Consider the following 19,511-nt stretch of genomic DNA (forward strand, 5'->3'; position numbering starts at 1 on the left):
TGCTGAATTAATCTTCAATATTTGTTTAATCCTCCTTTCCTTTTTAACTTATATATTTGGATAGAGCTTGGAAATGGACTATTCCTTTACATCATAACATAGGGAAAAACAGCATTCATCTCTAGATTGCTGAAATGTCTACTGCCTTTCAAGGATATGCAAATGCTACCTGAGCCTGTTAGCCACCATCAGAAAGGATAGCTTCATATTAACTGCAATAAAACCAAAATAATTTTGGCAAATATGTTTAGTATTTGATGAAACTAAACTATACCGCACACAATTTGTCATTTAGAGATCTGAGGAATATTTTGTTAATACCTTCTTTTTACAATCTACTAGGATATAGTTCTGTTCAAAATTAGACATCATATAGAAGCTAAGAGAGGTTCCTCTGTGGCCAAGGAGAACTACACATTCTCCGACATTTCTAGCTAAGGTCATGTTTCATGTTTTATGCATATTTCACTATGAACATAATTTGAGCAATTTGACCGTATTCTGAGTAACTTTTGAAAAAAATTCAGTGCTTCAGCTTATCTCCAACACAAAGGGAAATATTTTGTGCAAAGCAGGAATCAGGTAGTATAACAATAATGATTAACAAGTACCACTGGTTATGATAACCAATGACAAAGTAATAGCTAACATTTGACCATTTATTTTGTTAAGCTGGTTTTCTAAGCACTTTGAAATATATTAACCAATTTATTTCTCAAAATAATTCTATAGTGAACATTCTCTTATTAGCCTTATCTTCTACTGAGAAAACTGGAACACAGAGAGATCAAGTTGTCAGCCTAAGACAAGGCAAGACAGCACAGCTATTAAGTGGCACAACCAGGATATAAATCTGGACAATCTGGATTCAGAACTTATACACTAAACCACCATAATTTTGCCAGTTACATGTTGGCATCTAAAACACAGGTGTCTTCTTTCAAGCAACAACCAGAACACAACACTACAGATGTGTCAGGACCAGGTTTCACTACTTTATCAAATCAGATCTCTAGAAAGCTACATGCCTGGACTCTGGCTGCTGGAGGTATGCCTTCAGAAAAAATAGCAACATATTACTATACTCGCTTAATGTATATTATACTCTTGCTTCTTTTGATGGAGAACAACAGAAGTATTAACCACAGAAAATCTTTTTTTTTTTTTTTTTTTTTTTTTTTTTTGTCTTTTTAGGGCCGCACTTGTGGCACATGGAGATTCCCAGGCTAGGGGTCAAATCGGAGCTGTAAATGCCTGTCTCCACCACAGCTACAGCAACAGCAGATCCAAGCTGTATCTGCAACCTACACCACAGCTCATGGCAACGCTGGATCCTTAACCCACGAAGCGAGGCCAGGGATCAAACCTGCATCCTCATAGACACTAGTCGGGTTTGTAAACCATTGAGCCATGACAGGAACGCCAACAAATCTCTTCATTGTTAAACAACCATTATCAAATATATTAATATCAATGTCCATGAAATTGCCCTTAAAATTTCATTTCTATGGAAAGCCTATCAAGACTTTTTTTTATCCATAGTAGTCTGCCTTAATCTAAATTATCTAATTATAACTCTATAGTTAGATTACTCAATTTTCCATCTTTAATTAACTACTTTTATTTTAGGCCTCTTATCAAAAACTAGGTTAAATCTTTTTAGTAGTGGGTAGAACACAAATGAAATAAACCTTCTTTTGACCTAATTATCACTGAAAATATTTTGAAAATATAAATACCTTATTATGCTATAACATATTTTGTTACAGAAAAAGAAAATCTTAGCTCCTCTTTTTCAAGTGAGTTTTTCAGTTCATTCTGTTCCTTATGTGCGCATTCTATCTGTACTTCAAGGTGATGCTTTAAATCTTTGCAGGTTTTCTCCTAAAAAAATGGAAACTATATTATGCCGAAAATATCTGTAGTAAAATAAGACTTTTGGTTTACAAGCTTATAAGGTCGTTAGAAGGAAATAAACCAGAATTGCTGATCATTGAAGATGGGACAAAATAATCCCATTTCATTAATAAAAACAGGCAAGTATTATAGCAGTAAGGAAGGAGGAACAGGAAAAGGCTAAGTGTTTCAATCATCAACCAAGAGTCACAATAAATAATTTAGATAGTATTTGGGCAAGATTTTAGAAAACTTTGGTTTGGAAGCCACATTTTTTGTCACAGAATTAATTAAATTAAATAACTTATGTGGTTGTGGATATGGTTTGGTTTTTTTGATCACATCTGTGGTGTGCAAAAGTTCTCTGGCCAGGGATCAAACCCATGCACACCACAGCAATGACCCAAGCCACAGCAATGACAATGCTGGATCCTTAACTCCCTGAGCCACCAGGTAATTCCAAATTATGCTATTTTAAACGTAGAATAATATGCTTCAAAAAAAAGGAAGCAAGGAAATTCTTAAAAAGAAAGTGTTGAAATGATAAATAAAAATAATCACATATACTTTAAGAGGGAATGTGTACAGATAGATGTTTTCTCCAAACAGAAAGGAACATAAAAGTAACATGAAAATCTTTTTTTTAGGAGTTTCCATTGTGGCTTGGCAGAAATGAATCCAACTAGTAACCATGACGGTACGGGTTTGATCCCTGGCCTTTGCCTCACCCAGTGGGTTAAGGATCTGGCATTGCCATGAGCTGTTGTGTAGGTCACAGATGCAGCTCAGATCCCACATTGCTGTGGCTGTGTTGTAGGCCTGCAGCTGTGGCTCCAATCCAACCCCTCCTGTGGGAATTTTCACATGCCATGGGTGTGGCCCTATAAAGCAAAAAAGAAAATGTCAAATATGAATTAGGCAGAAGAATCAGTACATTTTAAATATTATCACTTCTGCTTAAAAAAAAAAGTAAATATAAACAACTAACCATATCTAATACAGCAGCTTTTCCCTTCTGACTTTCCTTTTCAAATTCACTTCTGGAGTTCTTCAAAGAATCAGAAACTTTTGATAATTCCTCTTTTGCTCCAGAAAGCTCTGTTACTAGAGTTTCTTTCTCCATCTTCACTTTGTGTAGTTCTGTCACTGCTGCTTGAATTTTGTTATTCAATTCTTCCTGCTGCATTTTTGCATTTTGACTTAAATTTTCTATTTTCTTGTTTAAGGATTTTTTTTCCTTCTTCTTGCTTGGTAAGCACTTGCTTAATATTTTCAAGTGCTTCAGATTTCTTCTGTAGATCCAACTTTGTACTGGATATGCTATTTAAGAAAAAATTTAATAATGCATAATTTATCACCTCTAATTTACCATTCAAAATAAATTATTACTTTTTTAAACTTTTTTGTATCCTTAAGAAGTAAAAATAATAATTTAATGTATCAAGCCAGTACCACCTCACACCAGTCAGAATGGCCATCATTAGTAAGTCTACAAATAGCAAAGGCTGGAGAGGGTGTGGAGAAAAGGGCACCTTCCTACACTGTTGGTGAGAATGTAAATTGGTACAACCACCATGGAGGTTCAATAATATGGAGATTCCTCAGAAAACTAAATACAGAACTACCATATGACCCAGCAGTCCTATTCCTGGCCATATATCGAGACAAAACTTTCATTCAAAAAGATAAATGCACTCCCATGTTCACTGCAGCACTATTCACGATAGCCATGACATGGAAACAACTTAAATGTCCATCTACAGATTAATGGATTAAGAAGATATGGTACATATATACAATGGAATACTACTCAGCCATAAAAATGAATGAAGTAATGCCATTTGTAGCAACACATATGGAACAAGAGATTCTCATACCAAGTGAAATTAAGAAAAAAGAGGAAGACAAATACCCTATTTCATTTAAACGCAGAATCTGAAATACGGCACAGGAGTTCCCACTGTGGCGCAATGGAATTGGTAGGATGCAGGTTCAATCCTTGGCCCAGCACAGTGGGTTAAAGGATCCAGCATTGGTGCAGCTGAGGCATAGGTCTCAGCTGCAGCTTAAATCTGATCTCTGGCCCAGGAGCTCCATGGGCAGCCCCTCCCCCCTCAAAAAAATGGCACAAAATGAACCTATCTACAAAAGAGTAACAGACTCCCAGACTTACAGATTTGTGGTTGCCAAGGGGAAATGGGACAGACTGGGAGTTTGAGGTTAGTAGAAGCAAACTATTACATTTAGAATGGATAAGCAATGAGGTCCTATTGTATAACACAGGAACTATATCAAGTCTCAGGGAACTATATCTTGGAAGATAATATAAGAAAAGTAATATGTATATACGTGTGTGTGTATGTATATATACATGTATATGACTGGGTCACTTTTCTGTACAGCAGAAGTTGGTACAACATTATAAATTACTGTAATTTTTTTTTAAAAAAAGCAAAAAAAATTTAGTCAAAAAATAATAAAACCACACAACCAAAAAAATGCCGTAGAACATCTGTTCTGACTATTTAACAGATAAAGAAGATTTACCTCAAGTAAATAAATTAGTGGTAAAGTCAAGACCATCTAACGCCCCTGACTTAATCCCCAAAGAAAACTGTGCATAGAGCAAACCTAGCCTACGACAGCCAGAAAAGTTTTCCCTGTACTCTAAAGAACCTATTAACCCCTGAACATACAGAAATTTGCCTCCTTCCTTGAAAACATAAAACACATTATATCTTTGAAACGACTTAAACTTCAAAACACATAAGGTAAGTAGGAAAAAAATAGAAGAATATCTCATTTCAGATAGAGGAAGGACAAAAGATTTATTGTAATCTTAGAACCTAGCAGATTATGTAAGAGATTTGTTATTATTTGCCCCTTAAAAAATGCTTTCTGTAGCTAAATCAGTAAAAATTTATAAGAATAAGGAAATGCACATATTGCTGTAAGAGTTAAAGACTTCTCTTTTCATAAAATGAATACAATTATGTTTATATGCATATCAAAGGAAAAGCACATATTAAAGATCAACAAGTTTCTAAAGAGAAAATAAAACCAGATGCAAAGTAGTATTTCTAGAATGTATCCTCTTTCTAGTGTATTTTACCATCAATGTACTTACTATAAATTGAACAATATGTTAAAGAGAGATTATTAAAAGCTATATCAGCCACATAATTGAAGTTAGGTATTAATACAATACCAGAGCTGCACATATACCTTGAAAATTTCGAACTTTTAGTCCCAGAAACTTACTTTTACTTTCTAAAAAGTAGCTAGAAAAGTGAACTACATTCATAGGATCCTGTACCGCACTGATTTTTAAAGGTCTAAACAGAAAAGTCATTGTACTAATTATTACTTTACCATTTTAATATAATTAAAATCCATGTCAAGCAACCTTGAAATTAGGACTTGATATATTTATTCACTATGCTATTTAACTTTCCCACAAATAATTATTATAAAATCATATGACTATGTGAATCAAAGACAGCAATAGAAATAAAGGCCTTCATAGTGACTGCAAAACTTAGCTGTTTTTTTAAAGTCACTTAGTAATAAAAAAACAAAACAAATCAAAATGAAAAAAAAAAAACCACACATGATCTGGGAAACCTTAACACTCCGTTCTCAGAAACTGATAGAAATGACCAGAAGGGAAAAAATGGCAAGGATATGGAAGATTAGAACAATATTATCAACTACCTCAACCTAATTGATATTTATGGAATACTTTACCCAACAACACATATGTGTACCCATGGAAAATTAACCAAGATAAGCCATATACTGGGCCCTAAATAAAACAGTTTGAAAAGTCTGAGTATGTTCTCTGACCTCAGTGGAATTAAATGAGAAACCAGTAACAGTAAGATATCTACAAGAATCCCAAATATTTGACAAGTAAACAAAATACTTCTAACTAACCATGATCAAAGAAGAAATCACAAAAGATATTTGAAAATATATTAAACTGCAGAGGAATGAAAATATAAGATGGAAGTTGGTGGGCTTGAATAGCATCAGTGGCCCTTGAGAAAGGTGGGCCCTGTGCCCTGTTATGTGGGCTGAGCCTTTCAACCAAGGTTGAGGGTTTAGTCAAACTCTAGATATGTTTACCTAGCTTGCCTTTCTTAGGTAGTACTCTAGAAAGGCAGGACCCAACATAGGAAATGTTCGTATAAAGGGAAAAAACAAAAAAACAAACAAAAAAAACCTTAGTAGAAGTGGAAAGAACCACTGATCCCATAAGTGTCCTTGGGAAAGAGAACAAGAAGCAACTCAGAGGTCACCTTCAAAGACACATGACTGGCTTCCAGAGGTGACAACCAAGTTAGTGGGTGATACAAAGGATCAGGTGTACTCTCCAAACGTCAGCACTGGAAACTATGATGTTATCAGTGAGAAGAAATGCCATTTGCACCTGTATATCCTCAAATTCACAGTATCAGGACCCAATGTACTAGATATGAGAACAAAAAAATTTTGTCATCCCTCCCAAAACAAGGATGCAACCATGAAGGTGTAAAACAACTTAATTATTGATGGGTTTTATTTCATTTCTCTGAAAGGTAACTTTCCCACGCACCCAACTTCCATCTTTACTACTGAGAGTCAAAAATCTTCATGCTCTTGCCACAGATCAAGTCCGTCAACACAGTCGGAATGGAATATTTGGCATTTAAAGACAAAGTCTGCTGAAATGTGACTGGTAACAAGCCCTCCTATTTAACCATATTATATGGATTTATTTTTATTCATGTTAATATAAGCAGTTTATAGAATCAAGTAAATCCTTAAAGATGTGATGATAAAATTGAAATCTTAAAAATATGTTAATTCTTAGTTTACAATGCTCCCCCTTAAGTCATTAAGCTTATGTTTCTTTCTCCACTTCAACTTGTTTACTCAATTCTGTAGCTCTAAGCTCTAAATCTGTGTTCAGTTGTCTTTGCTGTTGTAGATCCTGCAAAGCTTGCTCCTTGCTTGCTTTAACTTCAAGTGAATCAGCTTCCAATTTCTATTGAAGAAATATAATAACAACTTTAATGTCAATTATCTACTATAACATTATACCACTTTTGTTTACATTCAAACTGGTGTTGACATAACACACAAAAATAGCCAAAAATATCTGTTATAATAAAAAATACACTCTGAAGCTTTCACTGAATAAAGCTGCCATTTATCATGGAATATTTAAGAAAACCTAGCAGCAGGCTTCCTATAGGAGAAGCAGTCACTGAGTTTTTAATTTTCAAAATTAACTCTAAGAGAAAAACTTAAAATAATTATATTTGTTACCTGCGTAAAATTTATTAACTAAAGTCCGAAAAAACTAAGTAACAGGTTCACACATGGGCCCACTTAAAATATGTACTCCTTTATAATCACAGTTAATAATACTGAGATAATTAGAACTATTCACAACTAAAATGCAGTTGTCATGTCATCCTTCTCATTAACACCTATTGACCCTAAACATAAAACCAATTAAACTTCTGATTTTGCTTCTTCAATCTCTTCATCTAGAGATCATTGTTCTTCACAGTGTGATTTTTGTGTCATTCATGTAGATATAACTGTGGGCACTTTTACAAATTCACAAAAGTCAGGAGTTCCCTAATGGCTCAGCAGATTAAGGATCCGGCATTGTCACTGCTGCAGCTCAGGTTGCTGCGGTGGTGCAAGTTTGATCCCTGGCTGAGGCCCTTCCACATTCCATAGGTGAAGCCAAAAAAAAGTCAAACTGTTAAGTACATAGTTCAAAAATCTATGAGCAAGACATTTTCTTGTATAGCAGTAAAAAATTTTGTGCCCTAAATATTTTATAAGCCAATCTAGGTACCTGTAGTTCTTACTCAAGGCTTATATTTGACACTCAATGTAACTATGTTAATTCTATGTAACAGATGGAATACGTCCTAAAACAATGATTAGAAAAAATATCTAATATCCAATGTTGTGATAGGTTACAATAAATATTATTGGTTCTAAATAACTATTTTTAAAAGATACTTAAATAGACTTCTCATGAGACGCCTTCATCTAAAAAATTAGTTTTTTGTTTTTTTCAACCATTATGTCGAGTAATTTGTCATGCCATGTTATTGACCATAAAGAAAATAAAAAAAGGAATGCAGAGAAGATCTGAAAATGTAATTTTCTTCTTCCACGTTATACTGATGTGGATGTGGATGTATACAAATTCAAAGCCCAGGATTCTACAGTTGTACAGAAGTGCTTTATCTGACAGTGGAGGTATAACTTATATATATAGTAACTTGAGAAATTTTTAACTTACAGCAGTTTTAATTTAAAGGACAAGGGACTCAGGTCAAATCCTTCTCTCATATGTGTAGCCACTTAATCTCTTTAGCTCCAAACTTTCATCTGGAGTTGTATTAAAGAAAGAAGTTTACCATAGTGTAAATTATAATAAATTTAAATGATATTAAATTAGAAACAAAACCCAAAGAGTATAAATGTAAAGTTTAAAATAGGAAGAAATATGCCATCCCTGAATATTATACTGGAATAAAGAGGGAAAGAGACAGGAATGATATAGCAAAACAAAAAATAAGTTCCTCATAATTACAGAGTAGATCCCTGGTTGGCTGTCTCTTTGAAATATTTACACATACCATGGAACCAGTATATATGTTAACTGCTATTTGCAAAAGCCCTCCTTTAACAAAGAAGTTAAAAGTAAAGATGGAATTCAAAAATCAAACAAGAAAAAGCACAGGTAATTTTTTTTGGTTCCCAGGCTAGGGGTCAAATCAGAGCTATAGCCTACACCTAGCAATGTCACAGCCTACAGCAACATCAAATCCAAGCCAAATCTGCAACCTACGCCACAGCTCATGGCAACGCCAGATCCTTAACCCACTGAGCAAGGCCAGGGATTGAACCTGAAACTTCATAGTTCCTAGTTGGACTCATTTCTGCTGCGCCACGATGGGAACTCCATTTATATATTTATTTATTTATTTATTTATTTATTTAATTTATTTTTGTCTCTTTGCTATTTCTTGGGCAGCTCCCGTGGCATATGGAGGTTCCCACGCTAGGGGTCTGATTGGAGCTGTAGCTGCTGGCCTACGTACGCCAGAGCCACAGCAGCATGGAATCCGAGCTGCATCTGCGACCTACACCACAACTCATGGCAACGCCGGATCCTTAACCCACTGAGCAAGGGCAGGGACCGAACCCGCAACCTCTTGGTTCCTCGTCGGATTTGTTAACCCCTGCACCATGATGAGAAATCTTTCTTTTTTTTTAATTTTTAAAACTTTTACATCACAGCTTAACTTTTGTTTGAAAGTTTGAAATCTTAGATTCCATCTGAGTCATCAATTACATTGCTACAGGAACAGAAAATATGGCGAAATTCAGTTTCTTTTATACAAACCCTAATTTGACCTTCTAATTCTTCAGTTTTCTGTTCTAAAGAGAGATGTTTCTCTTTATATTCTTTAAGATGACTTTTCACCTGACTGCCATATTCTTGCTTATCCTGCAAATGTGTAGTGACCTGAGCCAGTTGAGTAGTGACTTTATTCAACTCCTTTTAGAAAAGTAAAATTAAAGATAACTTCAGTAAGGATTACTTTACTCTAGTTCCCAAATGATCGGTTAAAGTAAAATAGAAAATTCTAATTTTATTGAAGAAACTACTTTGAGTAAGACAATAGATAAGTCTATCAAAGGTTAAATTTACCCACCAATATAAAGGACCTGAACTGAAGTTATACACAGCCTGAGATACTAAGTTTACATACCTAACAGCTCAATTAACTTTCTCAAGGAAGAGTTACTTTAGGAGCCAAAAGATACAGTAGAATATTAAATAAGCTAACAGTAAAATAACACTGTCACAAATAAATATTATCAATGTTCAAGGCAGCATTTTTTAATAATTTATTAATTATAATGATAACATAATGTTCATTTGGAATATCTAGTTGCACAGGGAAAACAAAACAAAAAAAATACTAGGAAATCCACTACCCATAGATAATCACTATTAATATTTTGATAAATTTCTTTCTAGTCTTCTCTGTATGCTAGCCTCTATTTTCTGATTTGTATGTTTAAAATAACAGGTCTTGCTTTACATAGTGTTTTATTGTAACCTTTGTTTTTCCATAACAATGCATCATGAACCTGACATTATTTTCTAAAATATCATTATACATCACTACATAAATTTCCGTTTTATTGATACAGACCATTTTTTAGCCAAAGTCTTATTTTACAGTCTTAGGTTGCTACAAAACTTTCTGCAGAGATGCAAAGTATGATTATTCCTTAGGGTAAAGGACTAAAGGTGAGCTAAAGAATAAGAAAAATCCGATACGGGAGGACAAGATGGCGGAGGAGTAGGGGGACACGCTCGCCCTCTCACACAAACACAACAAAAAAAGCACATCTACAGAAGAAATGACTCACACAGAACAGCAACCAATCGCTGGCAGAGGAACCTAAACTCCAATAACGGCAAGAAGTTCGTGAAATTATTGGGCAGAACGGGAGAAAAGAGGAGAGTGAGAGAAGGTGAATCCGAGTGGGATGGGCGCTCCCGAAAGGGAACTGCGGAGGAGAAAGGGATCCCGCACCCTGGAAAGTCACCTACACGGGGGAAAGATCAAACGAACCGGAGGAATCTCCAGATGCAGAGAAGAGTGTAGCAGTCAGTAAGTTGGAGTACGGAAAAACCCATCAAGAACCCAACGGACCATCTGAACTACGGGCAAAGTCACCAAAAATTGAGACGCCTGGTTGGGGGCTGGGCACCGAGACCTTGCCTCTGAAGGTTAGTCCCCGAGAGGAGGCCGGGGGACGCCTGGGTGGGGGCTGGGTACCAAGACCTTGGCTCCAGAGATTAGTCCCCGGGCTAGGGGGCAGGGCAGAGGGGAAACTGCTTGGGAGGTCTCTAAACCATTTGAAGGGGCAGAGACTGCCTGGGAGACTAGAAAACAAAGCTGTCGCAGAGGAAGGGAGCAATACTCTAAGGGCGGGGAAGTGGAAAGCCGCCTCAGAGGGAACATGGGAGAAGAGCCTGGTCTGCACCCGTGCTGGGGAGGGGAGAGAAGAAGGGGTGGGTCCCCATAGAATACCCCCCACACCACAGCAAGCTTACAGGTCAGCTAGCTAGCAGAAAGCTGCACTTCCCAGTGCATCCCCCCCGCCCCCACCACCCCCTATGCTCTCGCTGGACCTGGGGCAACCTGCCATCCAGGAGGGCTGGTCTCAACAATTGCCTGAAGCCTACCACCACAGGGGCTGTCCCTGCACAGGCCTGCTTGCCCTTTGGAGGGGCTACACTTCCGCAGAGCAGCACCAATCACCACCAGCCCCCGAGAAAAGGCCTGCAGCCCAGAAAAGCTAGAACAAGCCTAGCCAGACTGTGAATAGATCGGCCTAATTCTCTGACGGTTTTTCTGAGACGGGCTGCCCCGGGGAGGAGCCTCTTGGGTCTCCAAGGGCCTTGCTACCCGCCCAGGCCCCCAGGGGGTGCTGAGAGCTAGTGGACCCGCTGCATAGGACTGCCAGCTCCAGGCAGGACCCCCTGCAGCCCAGAAAAGCTGCAACAAGCCTGGCTGAGTTGGGAAAAGATCTCAGACGGTTTTTCTGAGTCGGGCTGCCCTGGGGAGGAGCCTCTTGGGTCTCCAAGGGCCCTGCTACCCGCCCAAGCCCCCAGGGGGTGCTGAGACCTAGTGGACCAGCTGCATAGGACTGCCAGCTCCAGGCAGCACCCCCTGCAGCACAGAAAAGCTGCAACAAGCCTGGCCGAGTTGGGAAAAGATCTCAGACGGTTTTTCTGAGTCGGGCTGCCCTGGGGAGGAGCCTCTTGGGTCTCCAAGGGCCCTGCTACCCGCCCAAGCTCCCAGGGGATGCCCCACTCCCGTGAAATAACTGCTCAGCACCACCAGCCCCCTGGAAGGGCCCCTGCGGCCCAGAAAAGCTGCAACAAGCTCAGCCAGACTGTGAAAAGATTCACCTACATCCTCAGGCTGTCCTTCTGAGTTGGGCTGCCCTAGGGAAGAGCCTCTCAGGTTCTCAGTGACCCAGATAGCTTCTCCAGCCCCCAGGGGGTGATGCACCCCTGAAGAGCAGCTGCCCAACACCGCCAACTCCCTGCAAGAACCCCACAGCCTAAAAACACCAGAGCAAGCTCTGCATGACCAAGTGAAATCTGCTACCATCGTGGGGTGGACCTCCCAGTCCTGTCTGCCCTCAGGAAGTCCTCCATTGCTTCAAAGAAACACTGTTAGCCCCATCAACACTCCAGAAAAGCCACACTGCCTTAAAAAAGATTGACCAACAACGCCAGCCCTCAGGAAATATTCCACGGTAGTGACAAGGCAAACACTACCCGATCACGGAGAGTACAACTCCAAAAGGAGAAAGAAAACAACAAGCAAGATGAAGAAGCTGAGAAACCACCCCCAGTCAAACCAACAGGAGAACTCACCTCAAACAGTCAACAATGAAACAGATCTCTGCAGTCTGACAGACCTGGAGTTCAAAAGAGAAATAGGGAAAATACTGAAGGAATTAAGAGAAGATATGAACAGTAATGCAGATACCCTCAGAAAGGAACTAGAAAATATAAGGAGGAGCCAAGAGAAACTAGAACATTCATTTGCAGAGACGCAAACTGAACTAACGGCAGTAAAAACCAGAATGAATAATGCAGAAGAACAAATCAGTGATATGGAAGATAGAATAATGGAAATCACTCAATCCGGTCAACAGACAGAAAACCGAATCAAAAAACTGGAAAGCAATATAAGAGACCTATAGGATAATAGAAAGCTGGCCAATCTACGCATAATAGGAATTCCAGAAGGAGTAGAAAATGATAAGGGAATGGAAAATATATTTGAAGAAATTATCGATGGAAACTTCCCAAATCTAAAGGATACTGGCTTCAAGATACAAGAAGCACAGAGGGCCCCAAACAAACTGAACCCAAACAGACCCACACCAACACACATCATAATAAAAATGGCAATAGTTAGTGATAAAGAGAGGATCCTAAAGGCAGCAAGAGAAAAACAGAATGTTACCTACAAGGGAACCCCCATAAGAATATCAGCTGATTTCTCTACAGAAACACTACAGGCCAGGAGGGAATGGCAAGAGATATTTAAAGTGCTACAAGGAAAACATATGCAACCTAGAATACTCTATCCAGCAAGAATATCATTTAAAATAGAAGGGGAAATAAAAATTTTTCCCAACAAACAAAAACTTAAAGAATACAGCAACACAAAACCCAGGTTAAAGGAAATTTTGAAAGAGCTTCTCTAAACCAAAAAGGAAGGAAAGGGAAGAAAAAAGAAAAGAAAAAAAAAAGAAGAAGAAGAAGAGGAAGAACTAGGACTGAGGAAATTGCAATCAGAGAGCAGTCACTCAAATAAGCCAGCATACAGATTTAATCATGAACATACTTCAAACAAAATAATATTAAAAAGAAAAAAATAAAAGAGTCATCAAAACCACAAAATGTGGGCAAGGGATGTTAGGAGGTAAATAACCCTTTTTGTTTGTATGTATGTCTCTCTTCTTAATTTTTAATATAGTAATGAAGTGTTTGAACTTACAGGACCATCAGGCTAAAACACACAATTATGGGAAGGGGTTAGCATACTTAAAAAACAGGGCAACCACAAGCCAAAACCAAATATTGCATTTACAAAAAATGAAAAAAAAATACACTCAAGCAGATAATAACAGGAGACCATCCAACAAAAAAAAAAAAAAAAAAAAAAAAAGAAAGGAAGAATGGAGAACCATAGAATCAACTGGAACACGAGGTTCAAATGGCAATAAATAATCATCTATCAATTTATCACCTTAAATGTCAATGGACTGAATGCCCCAATCAAAAGACACAGAGTGGCTGAGTGGATAAAAAGGCAAAAACCTTCAATATGCTGCCTACAAGAAACTCACCTTAGGACAAAAGATACATATAGATTGAAAGTGAAAGGGTGGGGAAAAGTATTTCACGTCAATAGACATGACAGAAAAGTAGGAGTCGCAACGCTCATATCAGACAAAATAGACTTTAAAACAAAAGACATAAAGAAAGACAAAGAAGGACACTACTTAATGATTAAGGGATCCATCCAAGGAGAGGATGTTACTATCATCAACATATATGCCCCAAACATAGGAGCACCCAGATACATACAACAAATATTAACAGACATAAAGGGAGATATTGATGAGAATACAATCATAGTAGGAGACCTAAACACCCCCCTCACATCAATGGACAGATCCTCTAGACAGAAAACCAATAAAGCAACAGAGATCCTAAAGGAAACAATAGAAAAGTTAGACTTCATTGATATCTTCAGGACACTACATCCAAAAAAATCAGAATACACATTCTTTTCAAATGCTCATGGAACATTCTCAAGAATCGATCACATATTGGGACATAAAGCGAATCTCAATAAATTTAGGAGCATAGAAATTATCTCAAGTATCTTCTCTGACCACAATGCCATGAACTTAGAAATCAACCATGGGAAAAGCAAAGAGAAAAAACCTACTCCATGGACACTAAACAACATGCTACTTAAAAACCAATGGGTCAATGAAGAAATCAAGAAGGAAATTAAAAACTACCTTGAAACAAATGATAATGAAGACACAACCTCTCAAAATCTATGGGATGCTGCGAAAGCAGTGCTCAGAGGGAAATTTATAGCAATACAGGCCTTTCTCAAAAAAGAAGAAAGATCCCAAATGGACAACTTAACCCTCCACCTAAACGAATTAGAAAAAGAAGAACAAAAAAGTCCTAAAGTCAGCAGAAGGAAGGAAATTATAAAGATCAATGAAGAAATCAATAAAATAGAGATTCAAAAAACAATAGAGAAAATTAATAAAACCAAGAGCTGGTTCTTTGAAACGGTGAACAAAATTGACAAACCCCTGGCCAGACTCACTAAAAAGAGGAGAGAAAGAACCCAAATAAACAAAATTATAAATGAAAAAGGAGAAATCACAACGGATACTGCAGAAATACAAAAAACCATAAGAGAATACTATGAACAACTATATGGCAACAAGTTTGACAATCTGGAAGAAATGGACAATTTTCTAGAATCTTACAGCCTGCCAAAACTGAATCAAGAAGAAACAGACCAACTGAACAGACCCATCACTAGAAATGAAATGGAAGAGGTCATAAAATCACTCCCTACAAATAAAAGTCCAGGACCAGATGGATTCACAGGCGAATTTTATCAAACATATAAAGAGGAATTGGTGCCCATCCTCCTTAAACGCTTTCAAAAGGTTGAAGAAGAACGAATACTGCCAAAGACATTCTATGATGCCACCATCACCCTCATTCCAAAACCAGACAGAGATACCACCAAAAAAGAAAACTATCAGCCAATATCATTGATGAGTATAGATGCAAAAATTCTCAACCAAATCTTAGCCAACCGAATCCAACAACATATCAAAAAAATTATACACCATGACCAGGTAGGGTTCATCCCAGGTTCACAAGGATGGTTCAACATACGCAAATCAATCAGCATCATACACCACATTCACAAAAAAAAAGTCAAAAATCATATGATCATCTCAATAGATGCAGAAAAAGCATTTGACAAAGTTCAACATCCATTCATGATCAAGACCCTCGCCAAAGTGGGTATAGAGGGAACATTCCTGAATATAATCAAAGCCATTTATGATAAACCCACAGCAAACATAATACTCAATGGGGAAAAACTGAAAGCCTTCTCACTCAAATCTGGAACAAGACAGGGATGCCCACTCTCACCACTGCTCTTCAACATCGTTTTGGAAGTCATAGCCACAGCAATTAGACAAACAAAAGAAATAAAAGGCATCCATATAGGAAGAGAAGTGTTAAAGCTGTCACTGTATGCAGATGACATGATTCTATACCTAGAAAACCCTAAGGACTCAACCCCAAAACTCCTTGAACTGATTAATAAATTCAGCAAAGTGGCAGGATATAAGATTAACATTCAGAAGTCAGTTGCATTTCTGTATACCAGCAATGAAATATTAGAAAAGGAATACAAAAGTACGATACCTTTTAAAATTGCACCTCACAAAATCAAATACCTCGGAATACACCTGACCAAGGAGGTAAAGGACCTATATGCCGAGAACTATAAAACCTTAATCAAAGAATTCAAAGAAGATGTAAAGAAATGGAAAGATATTCCATGCTCCTGGATTGGGAAAATCAATATTGTGAAAATGGCCATTCTACCAGAAGCAATCTACAGATTCATTGCAATCTCGATCAAATTACCCATGACATTTTTCACAGAACTAGAACAAACAATCCAAAATTTTATATGGAACCACAAAAGACCCAGAATCGCCAAAGCAATCCTGAGAAACAAAAACCAAGCAGGAGGCATAACTCTCCCAGACTTCAAGAAATACTACAAAGCCACAGTCATCAAAACAGTGTGGTACTGGTATCAAAACAGACAGACAGACAGACCAATGGAACAGAATAGAGAATCCGGAAATAAACCCTGACACCTATGGTCAATTAATCTTTGACAAGGGAGGCAAGAACATAAAATGGGAAAAGGAAAGTCTATTCAGCATGCATTGATGGGAAACCTAGACAGCTGCATTCAAAGCAATGAAACTAGAACACACCCTCATACCATGCACAAAAATAAAATCAAAATGGCTGAAAGACTTAAATATACGACAGGACACCATCAAACTCCTAGAAGAAAACATAGGCAAAACACTCTCTGACATCAACATCATGAATGTTTTCTCAGGTCAGTCTCCCAAAGCAATAGAAATTAGAGCAAAAATAAACCCATGGGACCTAATCAAACTGAAAAGATTTTGAACAGCAAAGGAAACCCAAAACAAAAAGACAACTTACAGAATGGGAGAAGATAGTTTCAAATGATGCAACTGACAAGGGCTTAATCTCTAGAATATATAAGCAACTTATACAACCCAACAGCAAAAAAACCAATCAATCAATGGAAAAATGGGAAAAAGACCTGAATACACATTTCTCCGAAGAAGATACACAGACGGCCAACAAACACATGAAAAAATGCTCAACATCGTTGATTATAAGAGAAATACAAATCAAAACAACCATGAGATATCACCTCACACCAGTCAGAATGACCATTAATAAAACCACAAAGAACAAGTGCTGGAAGGGCTGTGGAGAAAAGGGAACCCACCTGCACTGCTGGTGGGAATGTAAACTGGTACAGCCACTATGGAGAAGAGTCTGGAGATACCTTAGAAATCTATACATAGCTGGGGCTCCGCTGCCATCCTCACCTCCCGCCCCAACGATCGCGGTGGCCCTCCACAGTCCCTGCGCGCTCCCTTCCCCTGCACGCACCCAACCCCCACGCCTGCGCCGCCCCCAAGCCGCTCCCCGCCACCCTCCTCCCGCCCAAAACACGCACCTTTCCCCCAAACACTTCCTGGGACCTTCCCTCCCCTTTTCCCAAGCATCCTAGGCACCCTCTTCCCTTCTCAAAAAGATAAACACAAACCTACCTTGGACCTGCCCGCTGCAGCCCTGCTCACGCCCTCAGCTCCTTCACCCATGCTCGCTCGCCGCGGTGTCCCTCAGCAGTCGCTCCGGGGGCTCCCTTCCCCGGCACGCACGCGAACCCCCACGCACGCCACGGCACGCACGCAACCCCCTCGCACGCCACGGCACGCACGCAACCCCCACGCAGGCGCTCTGCACAACCGCGTCCCCGCCCCCCTCGCCCCTCTCTGCCCCCACCCACACCCCCCCCCTTCCTGGAAACTTTCCCCATCAGCTCAAAGGCATCCAACCTACCCACCCCTCTACCCCCTTCTCAAACAAACAATCAAACGAACAAACACACACAGCAAGCCAAAAACCAAAACAAAAAACACCTCACTTGAACCTGTCTGCTGGAACTCCACTGACAGCCTTACCTCAGTCCCCCCCTGCTCCCCTGGCCCTCAGCACTCCCTTCAGCTCTCCCTTCCCCTCTGTTCAGGCACTACCCACAAGCCCCTCCCAGCTGCCCTGGCCCATTCCCACACGAACCCCTCTGGGCTCCTTTCCTGACATCCTTCCGCTCCCATGTGCTAAGGGGTCCTCATCCTCCACCCTCTTCCCCCTTCACAACAACCAACCAAAAACCAAAAACCAACAACAAAAACCACCACCACCGCAGCAGCCACCAAAACCTACCTTGAACCTATCCCCTAGAATGCCCCTCACAACCTCCCCGCAGGGCCCCAGGCTCTCCGTGTCCCTCTCCATTCCCTCCGGCCTCCCTTCCCCTGCACCCACGCAACCCCCACGCACGCTCGGGGGGCAAGGGGTGCCTGCCCGCCTCCACGCTCCCCGCACTCGCACAGGCCCAACCCTTCCTAGGACCTCGCCTCCACTTTTCCAAGGGATCCCATCCACCCTCTTCCTGCCTCTCAAAACTAACCCTAACTTCAACCTCTCAGCTGGGGCTCCGCTGCCATCCTCACCTCCTTCCCCCACGCTCGCGGTGGCCCTCCCCATTCCCTCTGAGCTCCCTTCCCCTCCACGCAGCTAACCCTCCTGCACTCAACCCCCATACCTGCCCTGCACTGAAGCCGGTCCCTCCCCAACCACGCACCTTTCCCCCAAACACTTCCTGGGACCTTCCCTCCCCTTTTCCCAAGCATCCTAGGCACCCTCTTCCCTTCTCAAAAAGATAAACACAAACCTACCTTGGACCTGCCCGCTGCAGCCCTGCTCACGCCCTCAGCTCCTTCACCCATGCTCGCTCGCCGCGGTGTCCCTCAGCAGTCGCTCCGGGGGCTCCCTTCCCCGGCACGCACGTGAACCCCCACGCACGCCACGGCACGCACGCAACCCCCTCGCACGCCACGGCACGCACGCAACCCCCACGCAGGCGCTCTGCACAACCGCGTCCCCGCCCCCCTCGCCCCTCTCTGCCCCCACCCACACCCCCCCCCTTCCTGGAAACTTTCCCCATCAGCTCAAAGGCATCCAACCTACCCACCCCTCTACCCCCTTCTCAAACAAACAATCAAACGAACAAACACACACAGCAAGCCAAAAACCAAAACAAAAAACACCTCACTTGAACCTGTCTGCTGGAACTCCACTGACAGCCTTACCTCAGTCCCCCCCTGCTCCCCTGGCCCTCAGCACTCCCTTCAGCTCTCCCTTCCCCTCTGTTCAGGCACTACCCACAAGCCCCTCCCAGCTGCCCTGGCCCATTCCCACACGAACCCCTCTGGGCTCCTTTCCTGACATCCTTCCGCTCCCATGTGCTAAGGGGTCCTCATCCTCCACCCTCTTCCCCCTTCACAACAACCAACCAAAAACCAAAAACCAACAACAAAAACCACCACCACCGCAGCAGCCACCAAAACCTACCTTGAACCTATCCCCTAGAATGCCCCTCACAACCTCCCCGCAGGGCCCCAGGCTCTCCGTGTCCCTCTCCATTCCCTCCGGCCTCCCTTCCCCTGCACCCACGCAACCCCCACGCACGCTCGGGGGGCAAGGGGTGCCTGCCCGCCTCCACGCTCCCCGCACT

The 19,511-nt window shown here is 40.6% G+C and overlaps 1 protein-coding gene across 1 annotated transcript in view; it reads right to left on the minus strand.

Moving 5' to 3' along the window:
* The window catches only part of LOC146398908 (uncharacterized), a 74,564-nt gene extending 55,806 nt beyond the window's left edge, over positions 1-18,758 (minus strand). The window contains exons 1-3 of the mRNA XM_084980831.1: positions 18,673-18,758; positions 2,885-3,216; positions 1,740-1,884 (exon numbers count right to left, since the gene is read on the minus strand). The gene's annotated coding sequence lies outside the window, so the exon portion shown is untranslated. The remainder of the gene's footprint in view (positions 1-1,739; positions 1,885-2,884; positions 3,217-18,672) is intronic.
* Positions 18,759-19,511: the final 753 nt, after the last annotated feature.

This window comes from Sus scrofa, chromosome 10, assembly GCF_054392235.1.
Source record: "Sus scrofa isolate SSC_HxYL_T2T_F1_AM1 chromosome 10, Sscrofa_HxYL_maternal_Yorkshire_Landrace_v2.0, whole genome shotgun sequence".
Taxonomy (NCBI): domain Eukaryota; kingdom Metazoa; phylum Chordata; class Mammalia; order Artiodactyla; family Suidae; genus Sus; species Sus scrofa.